At 35.9% G+C, this 19,503-nt stretch overlaps 2 long non-coding RNA genes and 1 other non-coding gene across 3 annotated transcripts; 1 reads left to right on the top strand and 2 right to left on the bottom strand.

Annotated features, from left to right (window-relative positions):
* Window positions 1–3,036: 3,036 nt before the first annotated feature.
* On the top strand, window positions 3,037–4,211 carry LOC127882062 (uncharacterized). The gene is made up of 2 exons (XR_008050392.1): window positions 3,037–3,473; window positions 4,035–4,211. It is a non-coding gene; the product is annotated as an uncharacterized LOC127882062 (long non-coding RNA).
* Window positions 4,212–15,072: 10,861 nt separating this feature from the next.
* Window positions 15,073–15,154, bottom strand: Trnas-uga (transfer RNA serine (anticodon UGA)). Its single transcript has one exon. It is a non-coding gene; the product is annotated as a tRNA-Ser (tRNA).
* A 719-nt stretch (window positions 15,155–15,873) lies between these two features.
* LOC127831830 (uncharacterized) lies at window positions 15,874–17,591 on the bottom strand. The gene is made up of 3 exons (XR_008026515.1): window positions 17,521–17,591; window positions 17,025–17,203; window positions 15,874–16,668 (listed from the first exon to the last, which is right to left on the bottom strand). It is a non-coding gene; the product is annotated as an uncharacterized LOC127831830 (long non-coding RNA).
* Window positions 17,592–19,503: the final 1,912 nt, after the last annotated feature.

Here is a 19,503-nt window from a genome sequence, read left to right on the forward strand (position 1 = left end):
TGATTGGATATTTCATTCCACATTCAAACATATGTGTAAATATGTCTTATTAGTCCTGTAATTAGTCCCAGTCCCTTCTGTCAGTCCATCTGTCCATTTGACGTAGAATACTGCGATAAACCAATAGGTGGATGACATATATATGTATTGGGATACAGGCTTATATTGGGAATCTGCACGTTATTTCAATGTTAAGTACAACTAAAATTGTGGTAGCTACGGTAACAGCAATATGTGAGAACTGTCTGAAAAACTTGGATACTGCAATAACTCTGAAAGTGCTTAATCTTCATGTAGGTTGATGAGACTCTGTATGTGGATAGAAGACTGTATGGAATTTATGCCACTTTTTCAAATTGTTTTCTTCAGACTAAAATTGTGGTTGTTATGGTAACAAAAGTAATTAATACTAAAATCTGGATCTGGCCATACCTCACCAATAATACAGCTAGTTCGATGCAATTTCTAGATATCCTCGTCTTACTCGGGCATTTCCCTGGAAGCCAACGGCTGTTTATTCTGTTACAAAGCTCAGGCATTTCCCTGGAAGCCAACGGCTGTTTATTCTGTTACAAAGCTCAGGCATTTCCCTGGAAGCCAACGGCTGTTTATTCTGTTACAAAGCTCAGACATTTCCCTGGAAGCCAACGACTGTTTATTCTGTTACAAAGCTCAGACATTTCCCTGGAAGCCAACGACTGTTTATTCTGTTACAAAGCTCATACATTTCCCTGGAAGCGAACGGCTGTTTATTCTGTTACAAAGCTCATACATTTCCCTGGAAGGGAACGGCTGTTTATTCTGTTACAAAGCTCAATTAAAAAAAAATCATATTTAATAAATAATGAGCAGGTAAAAAAGGCATTTTGGTATGACCCATTGGGTTGTTATTACATATTCTTAGTACTGGTAATAGCTTGAATTTAAAGTAACATAGATACTCAAAACCAATGAACGTTTCGTACAATATTTCGAAAAATAAACTTGTAAAAAATCAAATTGTTTTAAGCAATAGCCAAAATTTCATTGCTAGATGTTATGTTGTCTGGTAACATAGATTTAAGGCGATACAAAATGCTCGTTGTTTTCTTTTGTGTTGAACAATATATTCCATTTGCATTTCCGGCTACGATATTCGAACATTTACGAGCGAACGTGAGATTGTCTCCGAGCAGCTTCGGAAGCACGACATAGTTCTCATGAATAGGCCCTTCGTCCAACATTGCCCGAAGCCAGTTTCGCGTTCGCTCATAAATGTAAGTATATAATGGTGGGAAATTAACATGGAATATATTGTTCCACACAAAAATAAAAACCCGACCACATCTTTCTTTGAAATTTTGGCTATTGCTTAACAAAATATTGATTTTGTATGTGTTTATTTTTGGAAATATGTTAGTACTTAAATGCTTTTAAAGGTAGTAACTTCATTTTGACACTTAAATGCTTAATATTGTCGATCAATTACTGCTTGTGAAACTATTATCCTGAATAGTGTTGTCATACAGCCGGAGTTGGCATCTAAATTTTAAATATTTTATGTTAAAGGTGTTCATTACTACCATATGAAGGTTATAGTTTTTATTGTTTTTAACAATGCGGCAATAAATAGTAGAATGGCCGAAACGTACGATCGTTTATACAAAATTACAAAATATAAGCGCTAAATTAGTTTCTTGCATAAAATATTGACAATTTTAATGTTGTATTTTTGACATTATCAAGTAAAGTCATAAGTTCTTCTTGAATGCTCTGAGCTTTTATGAGTACATACATACAGCTCAGAGGGTCAATATAGCTGGGAGTTGTATTATTGCAACATGTAAAGTCATGGCATTTCCCTTAAGTCTGTAACCATCGTGAGTTTTCAGCTCACCTGAGCACAACGTGCTCATGGTCAGCTTTTGTGATCGCCTTTTGTCCGTCGTCCGTTGTGCGGCTTCAACATTTGCCTTGTTTACTCTCTAGAGGGCACATTTATTGTCCAATCTTCATGAAATTTTGTCAGAAGATTGGTCTCAATGATATCTTGGATGAGTATGAAAACTGGAAACGTTTGCCAAGGGTCGGGGCATTTTTCCTTATATAGCTATATATGGCTATAGTAAAATCTTGTTAACACTCTAGAGGCCACATTTATTGTCTGATCTTCCTGAAACTTTGTCAGAAGATTCATCCCAATAATACCTTGGATGAGTTTGAAAATGATGCTGGTTGGTTGAAAAACATGGCCGCCAAGGGGCGGGGCATATTCCTTATATGTCTATAGTAAAATCTTGTTAACAATCTAGAGGCTACATTTATTTTCTGATCTTCATGAAATTTGCTGAGAAGATTTGTCCCAATAAAGCTTGGATGAGTTCAAAAATGGTAACCTTTGCTTGAAAAACATGGCTGCCAAGAGGCGGGGCATTTTTCCTTATATGGCTATATATGGCTATTGGAAAATCTTGTTAACACTCTAGAGGCCACATTTATTGTCCAATCTTCATTAAACTTGGTCAGAAGATTCATCACAATGATATCTTGGACGAGTTCAAAAATGATGCCGGTTGGTTGAAAAACATGGCTGCCAGGGGGCGGGGCATTTTTCCTTATATGGCTATAGTAAAACCTTGTTAACACTCTAGAGGCCACACTTATTTTCCGATCTTCATGAAACTTGCTCAGAAGATTTGTCTCAATGATATCTTGGGTGATTTAAATAAAATGGTAACCTTTGCTTGAAAAACATGGCTGCCATGGGGCGGGGCATTTTTCCTTATATGGCTATATATGGCTAGAGGCCACATTTATTGTCCAATCTTCATGAAACTTGGTTAGAAGATTCTTCCCAATAATATCTTGGACGAGTTCGAAAGATATGCCGGTTGGTTGAAAAACATGGCCGCCAGGAGGCGGGGCATTTTTCCTTTTCGATATAATTATAATAAGTGTTTTATATTATTATAAAACATAATGACTAAAACATTTGTTGAAATCGACGAGCACAAAGCTTCGATGACTGGTTTTTGATATCAGAGTATGGTACATCACCAGGGTTCCCGCTGTCGATCGCCATTGGCGCCAATTGCGACAAAATAAAAAATCTGGCGACAAAATTTCGTAAATGGCGATTTTAAAAAAATCGGCATTTTTCTGCGTTCATATTTTCTTAAAATGACAAAAGACGCTGTGTTTACCAGCCGCTTTACGGCAGTCGTAATACTATAGATTTCCATGGTGTAAGCGATACAGCTGTAATCAATGGAGCGTGGTGCTGACTGCCGACTACCGCAAAGTGGAATGTTATGGTGATAATTTCGATTATCTGGGGTGTTGTTGCAAGTTATCTTAATTGGTCGGCAGTTTTATTGCTTCAGAGATAAGGCAATATTGAAATATACCGACTTTGCGCTTAAATGTGAAGTGTTTGTCACAGTGTTCGAAGCAGATTCAAGACCGTTAAATTGACAACAATGACAATCAAAAAGGTAAGTATCGATTGTTTTTAGAAAAATCGGTGTAATTATAGAAAATAGTAAAACATTTTACATCTATTGGTTCTATTTAAACGGTGACATATTGCTGTTTCACTCGTCAAAATGGCAAGTTCAGAGTGTAAAACGACTTTTATAAAGTGAACATTAGATGCTGCTTATTTTGAGACTCATTCAAAATGCAAACGTTCCCACCGCTATTATTCACCAGCTAACAAACAAAAACCAAACAAAGACAGTTGTTTATCAGAATTTCATTTCCTTCAATATGATTTCCAACACACAATCTATGCTGTGTGAACTCTTTATATCCTCAACACTTATCAATTCATTCACTACCGGATGTACCTTAAAAAAAAAGGTTAACATAGTTCAGCACATGGAAATCAATTTGACATTTGATATACACAAATGCTTATTTTATTTGACTGTTGTGTTAAGGGCTCTATGTAGTAGATCATATGCTAGCACACATTTATATTATTAATATACTTCACATTCATTGATTATTATTAGTATTATATTAATATTATATTTCCCTTTTTGTATTTTCAGAATACCATAAAGCTTCTGAAGCACCAAAGCTGTGGCAACATATTCAGGCTGCTAAGAAGGTGTCAATCAACAAGAGTTACAACTGATTGAATGTGACTTTATTTAATTAACAATGTTAAATGTGTTGTTATTATTAATACTACTGTTATTAAATCAATTCCTTTAACATACTGTAAATGCTCAGTTTTTGTTTGTATTATAATAACATGATCTTCATTGCCCAAATGTAGCCCCAGTGTGGCGACAACTTTTTAAATTTGGCGAAAGTAAGTGGCGACAACTTTTGAAAGCCCAGAGGGAACCCTGCATCACACAAGTTCTTCTTATAATGGGTTTGATGGCCATGCTCGATAATACACATAAGCGATCTGTTTTAAACATGTTTTCCATTCACATTAGTAAGATTCATAACACGGTTTGCACGTAGAACACTATTCAAATTATGTTTGGGATACTGGAGATAAGTATTTAATAAAATATACATACAACAAAAAGTCTTGTTACTTTCTTTTTTTTTTTAATATTATATTTTTCATTTTTGTCAAACAGTTTCAATATAGATTAACAAACAAGAAAAACACTTCATGCAACATTCAAACTCGAATGAATTGTCCAGGACACACACTTCATGCAACATTCAAACTCTAATGAATTGTCCTGGATACACACTTCATGCAACATTAAAACTAGAATGAATCGTCCAGGACACACACTTCATGCAACATTCAAATTCAAATGAATCGTCAAGAATACACACTTCATGCAACATCCAAATTCGAATGAATTGTCTAGGACACACACTTCATGAAACATTCAAATTCGAATGAATTGTACAGGACAGACACTTCATGCAACATTCAAATTCGAATGAATTGTCCGGGACACACACTTCATGCAACATTCAAATTCGAATGAATTGTCCATGATACACACTTCATGCAACATTCAAATTCGAATGCATTGTACAGGATACACACTTCATGCATCTTTCAAATTCGAATGAATTGTCCAGGACACACACTTCATGCAACATTCAAATTCAAATGAATTGTACAGGACACACACTTCATGCAACATTCAAATTCGAATGAATTGTCCAGGATACACACTTCATGCAACATTCAAACTCGAATGAATTGTCCAGGAAACACACTTCATGCAACATTCAAATTCGAATGAATTGTCTAGTATACACACTCCATGCAACATTCAAATTATTCGAATAAACTGTCCAGGATACACACTTCATGCAACATTAAAATTTGAATTAATTGTCCAGGATACACACTTCATGCAACATTCAAACTCGAATGAATTGTTCAGGACACACACTTCATGCAACATTCAAATTCGAATGAATTGTACAGGACACACACTTCATGCTAGATTCAAATTCGAATGAATTGTCCAGGATACACACTTCATGCAACATTCAAACTCGAATGAATTGTCCAGGACACACACTTTATGCAACATTCAAATTCGAATGAATTGTCCAGGACACACACTTCATGCAACATTCAAACTCGAATGAATTGTCCAGGACACACACTTCATGCAACATTCAAATTCGAAAGAATTGTACAGGACACACGCTTCATGCAACATTCAAAATTGAATGAATTGTCCAGGAAACACACTTCATGCAACATTCAAATTCGAATGAATTGTGCAGGACACACACTTCATGCAACGTTCAAATTCGAATGAATTGTACAGGGCACATACTTCATGCAACATTCAAATTCGAATGAATTGTCCAGGATACACACTTCATGCAACATTCAAATTTAAATGAATTGTCCAGGATACACACTTTATGCAACATTCAAACTCTAATGAATTGTACAGGACACACACTTCATGCAACATTCAAATTCGAATGAATTGTACAGGACACAAACTTCATGCAACATTCAAATTCGAATGAATTGTCCAGGAAACACACTTCATGCAACATTCAAACTCAGATGAATTGTCCAGGACACACACTTTTTGCAACATTCAAATTCGAATGAATTGTCCAGGACACACACTTAATGCAACATTCAAATTCGAATGAATTGAACAGGACACACACTTCATGCAACATTCAAATTTGAATGAATTGTCCAGTATACACTTCATGCAACATTCAAACTCGAATGAATTGTCCAGGACACACACTTCATGCAACATTCAAATTCGAATGAATTGTACAGGGCACACACATCATGCAACATTCAAATTCGAATGAATTGTCCAGGATACACACTTCATGTAACATTCAAAATTCAATGAATTGTCCAGGAAACACACTTCATGCAACATTCAAATTCGAATGAATTGTCTAGTATACACACTCCATGCAACATTCAAATTATTCGAATAAATTGTCCAGGATACACACTTCATGCAACATTAAAATTTGAATTAATTGTCCAGGATACACACTTCATGCAACATTCAAACTCGAATGAATTGTTCAGGACACACACTTCATGCAACATTCAAATTCGAATGAATTGTACAGGACACACACTTCATGCTAGATTCAAATTCGAATGAATTGTCCAGGATACACACTTCATGCAACATTCAAACTCGAATGAATTGTCCAGGACACACACTTTATGCAACATTCAAATTCGAATGAATTGTCCAGGACACACACTTCATGCAACATTCAAACTCGAATGAATTGTCCAGGACACACACTTCATGCAACATTCAAATTCGAAAGAATTGTACAGGACACACGCTTCATGCAACATTCAAAATTGAATGAATTGTCCAGGAAACACACTTCATGCAACATTCAAATTCGAATGAATTGTGCAGGACACACACTTCATGCAACATTCAAATTCGAATGAATTGTACAGGGCACATACTTCATGCAACATTCAAATTCGAATGAATTGTCCAGGATACACACTTCATGCAACATTCAAATTTAAATGAATTGTCCAGGATACACACTTTATGCAACATTCAAACTCGAATGAATTGTACAGGACACACACTTCATGCAACATTCAAATTCGAATGAATTGTACAGGACACACACTTCATGCAACATTCAAATTCGAATGAATTGTCTAGGAAACACACTTCATGCAACATTCAAACTCAGATGAATTGTCCAGGACACACACTTTTTGCAACATTCAAATTCGAATGAATTGTCCAGGACACACACTTACTGCAACATTCAAATTCGAATGAATTGAACAGGACACCCACTTCATGCAACATTCAAATTTGAATGAATTGTCCAGTATACACTTCATGCAACATTCAAACTCGAATGAATTGTCCAGGACACACACTTCATGCAACATTCAAATTCGAATGAATTGTACAGGGCACACACATCATGCAACATTCAAATTCGAATGAATTGTCCAGGATACACACTTCATGCAACATTCAAAATTCAATGAATTGTCCAGGATACACACTTCATGCAACATTCAAACTAGAATGAATTGTCCAGGACACACATTTCATGCAACATTCAAATTCGAATGAATTGTACATGACACACACTTCATGCAACATTCAAATTGGAATGAATTGTCCAGGATACACACTTCATGCAACATTCAAACTCGAATGAATTGTCCAGGACACACACTTCATGCAGCATTCAAATTCGAATGAACTGTACAGGACACACACTTCATGCAACATTCAAATTCGAATGAATTGTCCAGGATACACACTTCATGCAACATTCAAACTCAAAAGAATTGTCCAGGACACACATTTCATGCAACATTCAAATTTGAATTAATTGTACAGGACACACACTTCATGCAACATTCAAATTCCAATGAATTAACCAGGATACACACTTCATGCAACATTCAAATTCGAATGAATTGTCCAGTACACACACTTCATGCAACATTCAAATTTGAATAAATTGTCCAGGATACACACTTCATGCAACATTCAATCTCGAATGAATTGTACAGGATACACACTTCATGCAACATTCAAACTCAAATGAATTGTACAGGACACACACTTCATGCAACATTGAAACTCGAATGAATTGTCCAGGACACACACTTCATGCAACATTCAAATTCGAATGAATTGTACAGTACACACACTTCATGCAACATTCAAATTCGAATGAATTCTCCAGGACACACACTTCGTGCTACATTCAAACTCGAATGAATTGTACAGGATACACACTTCATGCAACATTCAGATTCAAATGAATTGTACATGATACACACTTCATGCAACATTCAAATTCGAATGAATTGTACAGGATACACACTTAATGCAACATTCAAACTCTAATGAATTGTACAGGACACACACTTCACGCAACATTCAAACTCGAATGAATTGTCCAGGACACACACTTCATGCAACATTCAAATTCGAATGAATTGTCCAGAACGAATACTTCATGCAACATTCAAACTTGAATAAATTGTCCAGGACACACACTTCATGCAACATTCAAACTCGAATGAACTGTCCAGGACACACACTTCATGCAACATTCAAATTCGAATGAATTGTATAGGAGACACACTGCATGCAACATTCAAACTCGAATTAATTGTACAGGATACACAGTTCATGCAACATTCAAATTCGAATAAATTGTCCAGGATACACAGTTCATGCAACATTCAAATTCGAATAAATTGTCCATAATACACACTTCATGCAACATTCAAGCTCGAATGAATTGTCCAGGACAGACGCTTCATGCAACATTCAAATTCGAATAAATTGTCCAGGACACACACTTCATGCAACATTCAAATTCGAATGAATTGTCCATGATACACACTTCATGCAACATTCGAACTCGTATGAATTGTACAAGATACACACTTCATGCAACATTCAAATTCGAATGAATAGTCCAGGATACACAATTCATGCAACATTCAAACTAGAATAAATTGTCCAGGCCACACACTTCATGCAACATTCAAATTCGAATGAATTGTCCAGGATACACACTTCATGCAACATTCAAGCTCGAATGAATTGGCCAGGGCACACACTTCATGCAACATTCAAACTCGAATGAATTTAACAGGATACACACTTCATCCAACATTTAAATTCGAATAAATTGTACAGGACACACACTTCATGCAACATTCAAACTCGAATAAATTGTCCAGGACAAACACTTCATGCAACATTCAAACTCGAATGAATTGTACAGGATACACACTGCATGCAACATTCAAACTCGAATAAATTGTCCAGGATACACACTTTATGCAACATTCAAACTCGAATGAATTGTACAGGATACACACTTCATGCAACATTCAAATTCGAATGAATTGTACAGGACACACACTTCATGCAACATTCAAATTCGAATGAATTGTCCAGGAAACACACTTTTTGCAACATTCAAATTCGAATGAATTGTCCAGGAAACACACTTTTTGCAACATTCAAATTCGAATGAATTGTCCAGTACACACACTTCATGCAACATTCAAACTCAAATGAATTGTCCAAGACGCACACTTCATGTAACATTCAAACTCGAATGAATTGTACAGGATACACACTTCATGCAACATTCAAACTCAAATGAATTGTACAGGACACACACTTCATGCAACATTCAAACTCGAATAAATTGTTCAGGACACACACTTCATGCAACATTCAAACTCGAATGAATTTTACAGGATACACATTTCATGCAACATTCAAACTCGAATAAATTGTACAGGATACACACTTCATGCAACATTCAAACTCAAATGAATTGTACAGGACACACACTTCATGCAACATTCAAACTCGAATGAATTGTATAAGACACACACTTCATGCAACATTCAAACTCGAATGAATTGTCCAGGACAAACACTTCATGCAACATTCAAATTCGAATGAATTGTCCAGGACACCCACTTCATGCAATATTCAAACTCGAATGAATTCTACAGGATACACACTTCATGCAACATTCAAATTCGAATGAATTGAACAGGATACACACTTCATGCAACATTCAAACTCGAATGAATTGTACAGGACACACACGTCATGCAACATTCAAACTTGAATGAATTGTCCAGTACACACGCTTCATGCAACATTCAAATTCGAATAAATTGTCCAGGACACACACTTCATGCAACATTCAAACTCGAATGAACTGTACAGGATACACACTTCATGCAACATTCAAATTCGAATAAATTGTCCAGGATACACACTTCATGCAACATACAAATTCGAATAAATTGTCCAGGATACACACTTCATGCAACATACAAATTCGAATGAATTGTACAGGACACACACTTCATGCAACATTCAAATTCGAATGAATTGTCCAGGACACACACTTCATGCAACATTCAAATTCGAATGAATTGTCAAGGACACACACTTCATGCAACATTCAAACTCGAATGAATTGTACAGGACACACACTTCATGCAGCATTAAAACTTGAATGAATTGTACAGGATACACACTTCATGCAACATTCAAATTCGAATGAATTGTCCAGAATACACACTTCATGCAACATTCAAACTCGAATGAATTGTCCAGGACACACCCTTCATGCAACATTCAAATTCGAATGAGTTGTCCAGGATACACACTTCATGCAACATTCAAACTCGAATGAATTGTCCAGGACACACACTTCATGCAACATTCAAACTCGAATGAATTGTACAGGATACACAATTCATGCAACATTCAAATTCGAATGAATTGTACAGGACACACACTTCATGCAACATTCAAACTCGAATAAATTGTCCAGGACACACACTTCATGCAACATTCAAACTGGAATGAATTGTACAGGATACACACTTCATGCAACATTAAAACTCGAATAAATTGTCCAGGATACTCACTTCATGCAACATTCAAACTCGAATGAATTGTACAGGAAACACACTTCATGCAACATTCAAACTCGAATGAATTGTCCAGGACACACACTTCATGCAACATTCATACTCGAATGAATTGTCCAGGACACACACTTCATGCAACATTCAAATTCGACTGAATTATCCAGGAAACACACTTCATGCAACATTCAAATTCGAATGAATTGTCCAGGACACACACTTCATGCAACATTCAAATTCGACTGAATTATCCAGGAAACACACTTCATGCAACATTCAAATTCGAATGAATTGTCCATTATGATATGAAGCTGTGCATGTGCATTATGATTGTTGAACATCGTTTAGATTTCGATTAGTTATATTGTTGTTGTTGTTTTTCAAATAATGATTATTTTTATAAACTAATCGTTAGACCCAAATACGCCATATTTAGAGGCAGTTAACAAAATCCCTGATTACAGAGAAAAGTGTTTGCATTCAATTTTGCTACGTAAGAATCGATGTGTAGTATTTGTCCATGGAAAAAAGAGCTCGGATACATTAACCTGACGTTTCTAACACTTTTATAATTAATTTATGTTATAAATGTGAACATAATATAAAAAAACAACAATAATGATTCTCAATATAAAGAAGTGAAACTCCAGCTGGAGCAGTATTGAATTCTCATTATACACAATTAGTTGGTCCTTTATTTAAGGCAAGGCAAGTGACCAATTGCCCAAACAGCACAAAACAGCACAAAACAGCACAATACAAAACAACATACATAACACATAAATGAATAAAGCTGGGGTCACCGCCTTGGAACGGTCAATGCAAAGCATTGGGAGTTCAAACCGGTTTTAGAGCGCTCAACCTCACATTTGGCCCAGCAATATTCATGATACATTTAAGTGTAAATAAAATTTAACCTCATAGCATTGTAACTCAAATTAAACAATAATAAAAGGGAATAAAAACGCATTCAATTTAATTACCACTTAATTTCTCAATGGTAGGAAAGAGACAAGAGCAACAGAGCTACAACTTTTTGAGGAACGATGAAATAAAACTACGAACAAGTGTCACTACATTCCTTCTTTATAAAAAAATATTTAGGGATATAGCATCATAGAGTTAATAATTCAGATCATCATCGCGAAAATACAGGAAGAAGCAGCAATTATGGGTGTAAAAGTTCCATATTACATTGCTTGGTCGTTTATGTGACTGCAAAAAAACAACAACAAAAACAAGAAACGCCTGTCAGAGAGAAAATAAAATTAAAATAGAACGCTATAAACCTAATCACCTATGCATGTAGATTACAACTGTGAAAGTTGGTCGTATGACTTCTTAAGGGGTGTATACAGATATGAGTATCGCGATCGTGTGGGATAATAGAGGTACAAAGCGTTGTGTGTTCAGGTTCTTCCTTTTACTTCAGATTCAAATATAAACAATGACGTATATAAACAACAACAAATATGGCGTGACGTCAGGGACGTAATACACATAAGCGCGGCGCGGCTAATAACGTTACGTTACATTCACAACATTCTGGGGGCCGCGAAAAGTGACAATTATTAACAATCAGAGGAGAATATGTATCATTACTTATGAAATCCTGAATCATTCGTGACAATCGTAAGATTGCAGAAACACTAAGTTGATCACGAGTATACACATTAATTTGAAATGAATATCAAATGTTTATCACTAAGTTTCTTAACAACAATTTAATAAGTGTCTCTCGTATTTCAATTACATGTACACTCAACTGTCTATTTCGGTATTTCAATCACAATTTGCGCGTTTAACTTTTAATACTTAAATGTTCTCTATTCAACATCACTGGCTGTTTCTAATGGATAGAGTTTCACTATTGGTCTATTTGTTATTCCACGTTGTTCGTTTTGGGAATAAATCGCCACTCTGTTCCATTTCTGCTAAGTCCTTCTTGTACGACTTGGTAGTTGAATAGCTTCTTAAGGTGATTGGAAGCAGCAATATAAGTCGTAGCATTGTCTAATACCATCACCGTGGGCAACGACTTCCGGCTGGCAAATCTCCGGAACGCTTGAAGGAACGAGTCGGTTGATATGTCAGGTGGGGGTGGGGTAGGCGGAGGTTCGTCTGACATGTAAGAGCAGGACTGAAAGCCAGGGCTAATTGTCGCGTCGTACATATTACCAACTGGCTGACTTCCGGACGACGTCTGCCTTTGAGCACGTGGATGCTGTGGGCTGTTGTCATTTCGTATATCAATTTGAGTTGGTGGATTCAACTGTAACTGAATACCAGATGTCGACTTATAAGGGTACTTATTCTGTTGTGATTGTTGCCCAGACATTGGCGGAGTTTGTTCCAACTGACGCATGTCATATGCACTACTTTCTTGGCCGTTATTATATCCACTAGATACATGATTAAGTGCTTGGTACCCAGTTCCGATACGATAATCTGGAAGTGTAGAGTATTTATCACGTTTCTCCAGAGGGGTCGAAAACTGACCGGACCCGATGGGCGTGGGTGACATAGAGGCGCTTTTTCCGGGACCTTTCTTGATTGTGAGTTGCAGGATGTTTGTGGCCCCGCAGACCACCTCCTGGGCCTCGTTGTGGCTGATGTTCGTGGCGTTCACGTTTCCTATCTTCAGTACAACATCGCCGGGAGCCGGGCTGTTAGAGTTCGCCGCCACACTTCCTGACGTCACAGTTCTGTCGGGAAAGAAAGAAGAAGCCTCTGGGTTCAAACCATTGTTGTTGCGCTGCTGATTACTTGAATTTCTCTGGTCATCTCGTGGTAGATCGGTAGTATGCGGGGCTGCTCTCTTCTCCTGTTGATCTCGGAAAGCTTGTAAGCGACACAGCTGGATATCCAGTTCCGCTGAATACGTGTCTGTTTGAAATATTTCTTCCTCCAATCCCTCTATCTCCGTCTGTGAAAGTATTTTCTCATTCAGTGTCTCTAGAATCGTGACTTTCGCTTCAATAGCGTTGAGAATAGCGTGAAAATCGGTCAATGAATCGTTCTCCTTAGATTGTTCGATTTTCTCCAAATATTTCTCAATGAAACGGCGGTGACCCTCTCTCTGTATCTGTATTCTCTGTAGATTCATTTTTTTGTCACGGCACCAATATCGCGATCGTGTGGGATAATAGAGGTACAAAGCGTTGTGTGTTCAGGTTCTTCCTTTTACTTCAGATTCAAATATAAACAATGACGTATATAAACAACAACAAATATGGCGTGACGTCAGGGACGTAATACACATAAGCGCGGCGCGGCTAATAACGTTACGTTACATTCACAACAATGAGTTAAAGATTATCCAGTGCGAATGCACAATAAAACCATTGTCTTGTAAAAACCTGCAGCCACAGGAAACAACTTCACGCTGATTTATGCCATGTGCTTTAGACTGGCGCCCGCAGTGTATATGATATTGATGAAATTGTAAAAATTAAGGTAGCGCACCCCTAATGGGCACATATCCAAATATAATCTACATAATTATTTTCTTAATCAGCATCATTTCACTGAACTACATGCAAATTTGTAAGTAGGCTTTCCATGCTTTTTAAAAAAATATACCGATTTTTTAAAAAGCACCCCCACGCTCGGTTTTTACCAGTTTATTTTCACCCCTGGGGTATATACAAGTTCCATAATTCATTCAAATTTCCAAATATGGGCATGCAGTTGGTGTGTACAGATGCAGTAAAGGTGTTCAAAGTTTAAACAAGATGAAATAAGTATTCTTTTACAGACATTTATTTTTTACAAATTTTTATCTATAGAAGAGCGCCATGAACTGTAAGTGATTTCAGCCAAGTAAAAATTGGGTCGGTTAAAAACAAAGTGTCATAAAATTCAAAATAGTATCATTTAAGTTATATTTTAAACTTAGCTTTTATAGAAACGCTATATACAGCAAAAATACCAAGAAATAGACAGATTTACCGTTTATTTTTTTAATAAAAATAAAAATGCAACACGCATCATTCGTATTTTCAGCAGTAAATCACCCAATTTAGCCATAACGTTGTTTTAATTAAAAAAAAATGAAGGATGTGCATAAAAATTTCAATAGATTTCACAATAAACATAGCTTATATGCTATATTAAATCAAATTACGTTAGAAAAGAAATAAAACGCGTCGCAAAAAATTATGCGATGTCGGCAGGATTCGAACCTGCGCGGGAAGATCCCAAAAGATTTCAAGTCCATCGCCTCAACCACTCGGCCACGACAACTTCACATTAATGCAAGCTTAAATTATGTATTTATAAGTTAACAGGTAAAAAGGCTCTTCGATCTTTGAAGAAATCGCGAAATCGTATTTTTCAGATGATATTTGGATCAAAGTCAATATTTATTGTGAAATAATGTATTCTTAAGGAATTACCGTAACCATATATCAAAATTCGAAGTTTGAAAAAAATAAAATGCATCTCTCGGAAATAACCGATCAATGAAGATCGGCAATGATCGTAAAATAAATCGCGGGAAATCATTAGGGGTGCGCTACCTTAAGGTTAACTTTTTGGCATTCAGTCCTGTTTTTATAGTTATGTGTTATTTTATTTTTTGTATTTATTTATTTACGCATATTAAAATTGGGTTATAGACAGACGCCCGTGAAATTCATGATTCGATGTACGATGTGAGTCTAAATGTAGTTTTCATGCAATTTGTTCATACGACACAAACAAAGACAAAGACGCAATTATGTTCAACAGTGAAAAATGCCCATAATATCACTTGAATGATTCCAAATTTTAAGAGAAGAAAGATATAGTGAATCGAAAACCAACAAACACCTCTTTTTAAGTACGTTAGTATCATATCCTTTTGTTAAAAACGAGTTAATTAAATTGAAAAGTTTAATATTTTAATTTGCGAATACGTTTCAAAACAGATGTAAGTCTAAATACGCAGCGTCTTTATTGGATAGACACGATCAAGTCGAAAATATCATTTATGTTTTTATTTTTTTCACAATAAACGCTTTCTTTTGCAAATCAGTGTTTCATTATTTATAACGCCCTTGTAATTGTGTTTTATTGTCCGAAACAACCGTGTCCAGAAAAGACAATAACAGTGACCACACATTTCTACACCGGACGGACATTATTTGTTAAAACACAATCGAATCTAAAACATATGCCCCCATTCTACACCTTACGCTCAGTCTCCAGTACAGAACAATGTGGAGTGCTTGATTAAATAACCCAATCGTTTCCAATAATTCCAGAAAAGAAACAGCTAATAAGATTAAACAACTAACAGCTTAAACATAGATACGTTCAAAAACATAAGTTAGAGCGGAGGAGGGTATTTCCGAACACTTAAGCGAGATTCTTACTAGCGCCGATCATATGAGTGTATTTCGGGACTATGTATGCATATCAATTTTACCAGAGTATGGGCTACATTTTCTTATGTTCATTATAGTTATGTGCATTACATAGCGTATGTTACGGCAGCTTGAATATGGTAAGTATAGGAGTCTATTTCCGCACGTTTTTTCTACAAGCTAAGGATGCCGTTTAGCAAAAACGTTGTACCAGTCTTTTCCAGGTTTGTTATCTTTAAATGGTGTTTTGCGCCCATCGTCGTCAAGAATCTTCTTCAATGTTAAATACAGTTCTTGTCTTGTACGGCCATATCATATTCTTGACATTTCCAACACTCAATCAGCGAGGCGAGTTTCCTCAGCTTCAGTAAGAACAGTTCTAGGCCCATGTCGGTTTGTTGCGTACCTCCCCTAGATTACAAAATTGACATCGTGTAAACTTTTTATTTTTTTATATAAAACTGCAATATTTAGATCTAGTAATCACACTTTAAATACATTATTTTATTATTTATCTTTTACACAAATAGATGAAGCTGCCAAAACAACCAAAAGTAAACCGTCTATACGATTATGATTATTATACAGATAAACAGACTGGTATCTGATGTCCAGATATGGCTATTTTAATAACGGGCTTTAGTTTAAGTATATTTACACAAAGATGTTAAAGGAAATATATCATTTATTATTATCATTATTATGTAAATGTAAGCTATATATACTTCTATAGATATGCACATAGATCTACTTAACAACTCAAATACCTTAAGAAAATCGTGCAAAGTGCTTTTAGGTATGCCTTAGGACTTGGAAGCTGAGTTAAGCAAAATGGTGCCATTCTGGACCAGTTTGGAGGCTTCTGCAAGTGTTTTCGGGGTATATTTCCTAGCTCTGATTGCTCTCCTCGTGCATGTTGCCATGGATACACAAATCATAAATTGATCTAGATCATTAAATAAGCAGAGCACTAGATCTACATATACATATTCAAAGTTGTTTTAGATAGATGTGGAAGATAAATATGTCCGGAATTAGACCCTATACTAAGCAGGTGTATTTCCGAACACTCGATCATGTCAACAATTCCACGTTTATCGATCGCTATCATACAGCAAGGTGTAGTCATATGCATTAACTTGTGTTTAAACCAGTTTACAAAACTTACACAAGCAAAGATCGGTCACCATACCATAACTAATACAATGAGTCATCTTATCATATCGTGTAATTTTCTTAACAAAAAACGGTACATATACTTACTGCATCGATTTTTGTCAGGAAAATACCAACAAAGTCTTGCCCAGTAATGGGGGAATCAAAAGAGGCTTGATTTTAACAAAAAGCGCGCGTCTGCAAGTTTCTATTACGTGATTGGCACATGTTATGACGTCATGGAAAAATGCGATAAGAATATTGAAAAAAAAAACAAGTGTATATGGTTTATTCCTATATTCACGACAATGTGCGTGCAGTATGATATAAACTGTGATTAAATCACTGATAGTTCACACTTTATCAGTAAAAAATCAGTCAAGCATAAACAACGTAAAATTTTTGACACATGACAAATTATTCAATTCTGAATATGTAACACGACAGTCATATCTGTATCATTATTTATGAGGTTTATTCAATAACGACACTCTACGTTACGATAAATTGTGATATTCAATATTTAAGCTATACAATTATGGACTTTTCTAACGCAACACTTTTTAAACTTGAATATCTTAGTAATGAGTTAAGATTTTTATTCGGAGTCTGAGTCCATATTTCAACAAAATCCGTTCTAAAATAATGGAGCTAAATTGATTTGCATACGTGTTGCGTTAGAAAAGTCTCCAAGTGTAGTTTAAAAGCTTGTGGCAGATAGTGAAGTATACTAGCGAAATGCGTATGTTCATATCTAATTAGGATTTTAATTATCCAAAACTGTGTCATTATTTAGACAACAGAATAGAAACGTATTTGCTATAAGTATTTTAACTTACTTTCCAACCTAAATAGACCATGAGTCTAATTGATATGTAGTATCATTGGTTCTTTTTAATTAATTTTTTAGTATGAAAAGCCAGTTCCTTATTATCGACTTCAAAATACTTTAAAGGGTTTATTGTCAAATAAAATATACCGTGAAAGATCGCAGCCATAAGACATAATCATGCTGAAAAAAACACACCCAAATAAACAAAATCCCAATTATGCGATCGTCCGAAATAAATGCTTCCGAATAAGGAACTGCGATCAGACCTACGCTTTTGATCGTGGGTCCATTCGAAACGCCGAAATAAGCGCAATTGCTGCCCTCTGTATAAGAACAGACTGCCATTATTTCGGACAGCATTGACGAAAGTTCGACGTTACACTTAAGGTGAGACTGCATCGGAAGCAGCAACCAATGGCAGCAATGACAAGTAGACTGCACCGGAAGAAGCGACCCATGGCAGCCTTGGCATGCAGACTGCACCGGAAGCAGCGACCCATGGCAGCCGTGGCATCTAGTCATTATTTGTTGACAGAACAAAGCGCAGGTAAAAAAAGGTTATTTAATGGAAAGATTGATAGCACGGATTTATATTGACTACGACAGTAAAACACGTTTTTATTCTGTGAATGAATACATTCAAGATAGGTACCTATTCAAGATCAGGACTAGAATCCATAGGTACCTATTCAAGATCAGGACTAGAATCCATAGGTACCTATTCAAAATCAGGACTAGAATCCATAGTTTCTGCACATTTATGTGTTATGTATATTGCGGACACTACCGTTTATTTTTTTAACAGTTGTAAAGAATAAGAATAAGATTTCCCTAGAATATATAATTAAAAGTCAAACTGATGTCTATGGGGATTGAAGCCAAATTTAATTCACACGCATTTTTCTAATTGGATCACGATAAAGCTCCGAGTACACGTTTATAAAGGAAATTCTGTGTTTTTCTACGTGTCGAAATTTCGGAAAGTTTAAGTTGATGTCAGGGCGTTTTGCGATATCTTATACATGTATTTAATATTAACATAAGAAATGTCTGAAACGCGTAAAAATGTGTGTTTCCACTAACCTAACCGACCCTTATATTTGGGCCGGCCCTTTTTGCTATATTCGATTAAAATGAAATATTATATAAATTAAATTTTACGTTTCAAGAAAGATACGTTGCAACGAGATTTATAACATTTATGTCATTGAACATCCTCATTTTGGTGGGAATTAACATTACAGAAGTAAAGACATTTA

Source organism: Dreissena polymorpha, chromosome 5 (assembly GCF_020536995.1).
Source record: "Dreissena polymorpha isolate Duluth1 chromosome 5, UMN_Dpol_1.0, whole genome shotgun sequence".
Classification (NCBI taxonomy): Eukaryota; Metazoa; Mollusca; class Bivalvia; order Myida; family Dreissenidae; genus Dreissena; species Dreissena polymorpha.